Source organism: Toxorhynchites rutilus, chromosome 3 (assembly GCF_029784135.1).
Source record: "Toxorhynchites rutilus septentrionalis strain SRP chromosome 3, ASM2978413v1, whole genome shotgun sequence".
In the NCBI taxonomy this organism is placed as follows: Eukaryota; Metazoa; Arthropoda; class Insecta; order Diptera; family Culicidae; genus Toxorhynchites; species Toxorhynchites rutilus.
Genome location: NC_073746.1, coordinates 21,726,224 through 21,730,524, shown reverse-complemented (window position 1 = coordinate 21,730,524; position 4,301 = coordinate 21,726,224).

Here is a 4,301-nt window from a genome sequence, read left to right as displayed (position 1 = left end):
GTAGTTTATATTCAGATGCGAATTGTTTCTCACCTGGTCAACTGTACATTACGAGTTTCCGTGTTAGCAAACTAGATAGCCTGCATATCTTCGCTGATAATGTAAAAACAAAAAAAAATATTGTTTACTCACAAGTATTTCAAAATTAAATGAAACATGTGATTTGTTGTGCTACTCATTTCTCTACCGTACAACAACAATGAGCCACAGCAAAGCTGGTACAGCGGGGTACAGCTAGTAAAATTTAAAATAAAATAAACTTTAAATTTAGGCTTCATTCAGTTATTTCCTTAATTATTGTAATTAAAAACGGAAAAATGCCCACGTGGTCAAATGTATGAAAATGTCCACGCTTGTTCACGGAGGGGGAGGGGAGAGTCTAAAATCGTGCCTTTTCTGTCCACGTGGTATGTGGACAGCCCCTAAGTTAAACTATGTACTTAACTTTTTTTTATCTCTACCCTCAATTGTTTCATGGCTTCCCAAAGCACTGCTAGATTTTCTGAGGAATTTATGAAATTACAACGAGATTAACGATAACATTGCTTTATTTAGGATAATGTGTATGGAGATGTATCCACAGAGTTATTGATGTAGGAATACGGGTGTGAAATTACTCAAGAGAAAATGTTTGAATCCACAGTCAATATAAAGAGATTTTATATGTAATTTGTTCGTCTAATTCAAAGTAGAATAAACTTTAATGATGGGACTATGGTAAATATATCTATAACCGTACTAAATATCATAAAAATTAAGAAAAATTCAACAAGTCTTCCACTGCTGATATGCTTCCTTATTTGTTGAGTAAAGATTTATTCCAAAGCATGGATGATGAATTCAGTGAAAATTTGAATACTGATTTCTCTGCAATTGACTGTAGTGATGCTGTAGGTTTTTCGGAAAAAATGTAAACGATCAAAAAGTCAGACGAAACACTAGGATTTCCGCTTATGCGAGGATTTATACCATGCTTATTAATTCTTTTACATATCCGGTCTTCGCCCGAAGAAAGATATACTCTGTTTCTGGTAGGATTTGGAATGGATTCTGTATTATGAGCTACTACCAAGCAACCTGTTTCTCATATGTATGGCTCGCAGCAGTTTTCGACGAGGAAACAAACATGTTCTAGGAGGATAGAATATTTAGGCTGTGTGAAAGATGGCGAAAGATTGTGAAACAGAACTATGGATTGAAAATGATGTTTTTGTTTTCCCAAAAATCAACATTAACTTTTAGGACAATCCAATATGAACTATCCTGATTTATCCTGATTTTTATTTCCATTCTTCCTGATTTTTTCAAATTATAGTTGGCAACCCTGCCGATGGCATGAAACGTCCAATTCAGTTTGAGTTCCAGACGCTGACTTGTGTAACAGAATTATATGCAGGTAGGCAATGAGGCGTTGAAGAAGTTTTTCGACTATTCGTACGGAAGCACTAACTTTACTAACCGATAATGGGCTATCTCGAATAAATAGGGGAAAGTGGTCATGACCCAACTTTCTAAATTGTAACGGCCGTTCATCACATAAAATTCTCGTTTTTTGGCATCATCGGCGTTAAAATGAATACTATAACTTTTAAACTATGTTTTCTATTGGTCGGTGTGGCTCATGAAAGCTAAAAAAGGGAAAAACATAGGCCAAATCGGAAGTAATTTTTCGACACCTTGAAAAATGGTGATCCTGAACCGAGCTTCCGAACCGGTCTTTGCCCTTTTGCTTGGAAATAACATACACCCCTAATTATATAGGTAATAAATAATAGTAACTGACGAGCGGAAAAAGAATATAATCTTGTTTTGACTTCCGATTTGCTAATACTGGCTCTAAATGTCCCACAATGTTAGATACCCCCTACGATGTGCGTATTGGGTGAGAGGATGGTGATAAAACGACCCTTTGTTTTTGCTGTGTGTGTGTGTGTGTGGGCGTTTGTGTTCGTGTTTTGACCGTTGAACATTCAGCATTGAGCATTAGGATTTGAGCGTTAAGCGTTGTCGTAGCATTTGTTTCCGTTTGCGGTTCCAGTTCCGGTTCCGGTTCCGTTTCCGTTTTCAAAACGGCATCGCAATATGATACACCCATACCTCGCCATACGGCTCTTAATACGGCTTTTCGTTGAACTAGCTTGGGACCGATCAGATAGAGTTTGTATGAATTTGTATTGGAATAACGGATTTTTTTTCTCAAATCCTAATGCTCAATGCTCAATGTTCATGCTCAATGCTCAACGGTCAACATGCAAACACAAATGCTCACACACACAGCAGAAACAAAGGGTCGTTTTATCACCATCCTGACTTTTTTTAATTAACGGCATGCCTTCAATTTATATAGCTTGTTTTAAAGAGCAGACCATAAGCAATCAAAATTGCCTAGTTTTGTAATTTTTCGACATCTTAAAGAATATTTTATTCCTCTGTACATTTTGATCTGTTCATGAAGGAGAAAATCCATGGAATTCCAGATTATCATCGATCGGGGATCGTTCCTACGATCTTCAATGCAAAGTGTTATGTTTATTATCGAATTACAGTGTAACAGCAGTGACGGATCCCTTGCATAGAAGAAAAGAGGGGAAGAAAGACAGGATCGGGAAAAACGCATGATATACGAGAGAAGCGATTTAAACGGAAGCTATTTTATAGTCGAGATTAAATTCGGTATTTCATTTAAAGTAACATTGGCGACGAGGAACGGATTTCGCGAATGCGAAAGCGTTTGTTCGTGGATTAAATTCGTGGTCGAAAATCGAAGCTTAACGGTGCGCGGTTGTTAGGAAGAACGAAGAAGTTTTTGAGAAAATACTACAAGCAGTGAAGACGCCATTTTGTTCTTGTACTTTAGTACGCACTGTATCGTACAGTACTGGTGATATGTTGAAGTCGGAAAGAATTAATGATGAATCCTGGAGCAGGAGTACCACCGTTTGATCCGGACGACACGACCAACGTTAGTTCGAGGTGGAAAAAGTGGAAGAGAGCATTTGAAATATTTTTAGACGTGAATAATGTGGCGCTTGCCTCAAGGAAAAAGGCATATCTCCTGCATTATGCTGGTGAAGGTGTGCAGGACATTTACGACAGTTTGGTGGGAAACGAAGAGCAGGAAGTACCGGTTGGATCAGACGCGTACAAGGAGGCTGTTAATGTGTTGGATAAGCACTTTTTGCCCATGAAGTGCTTGCCTCAGGAACGTCACATATTCCGGAATTTGCAGCAAGAATCTGATGAAAAGATTTCGAAATTCGTACTGCGTTTAAGGGAGCAAGGTAACCTATGCGAATATGGAGATTGGCTCGATGAGAATATAAAAGAACAAATTTTCGAAAAAGGATCATCGAATGAACTTCGTGCAAAAATATTAACGAAACCAGAAATGACGTTGGAGGAGATCATCAAAGAAGGGCGTTCTCTAGAGACGATTGAGAAAGTTAGACGACCGTTGCAGCAATCAGCAGATATTAACAAACTTACAACTTACAAAAACGAGTGTTTCCGTTGTGGACGAATAGGACATTTTGCCAACGATGATTGTTGTCCTGCAAAAGATAAAAAGTGTGAGAAGTGTGATCTGATTGGGCATTTCCGGCGATGCTGTAAGACGAAGGAACGTGAGGCAGTGAATGATCGTAACAAGAGAAAACATCGGCGTGTTCGTCAGGTTGGAGAAGAAGCTTCAGGTGGAAGTGAGAGCATTTGTGATTCGGATGATAGTGGCAGTGGAATTGTAGACCCACAAGATGATGTTATATATGTTTTTGCTGCTAGTACGGATGACACGCAAGGTGATAAAGTAGTTTGCAGTGTGGGGGGTGTAAAAATCAAATGGATCGTTGATTCTGGAGCCGGAGTGAATGTGATTGATAGCAACACTTGGTCTTATTTGAAGAAACTCAAAATAAACGTTCTTTCTCAATCCAAAGACTCCACGCGAACCCTGAAGGCGTACGGAAACAACAATTTGCAAGTCATCGGTGAATTTACGGCTAACATCGCAACCAAGTATAACAATGTGGTTGCTGAAGTATTCGTTGTGAAGAACAAAGGGGCAAGTCTGCTGAGTCGTGATACAGCCACCCAATTGTAGATTCTCAAAATCGATACAAACGTGTGGATTGTGAATGAGAATAACAAAATAGGAAAAGTAGCAGGCTTTGAAGTTTCGCTTCAAATTGACGATAAAGTGAAGCCAGTTCAACATATGAAATGTCATGTTCCAATTCCGTTGCAGGAAAAAGTACAAAGTGAGATAGATCATCTGCTCGAACAGGATATAACCGAAACAGCTC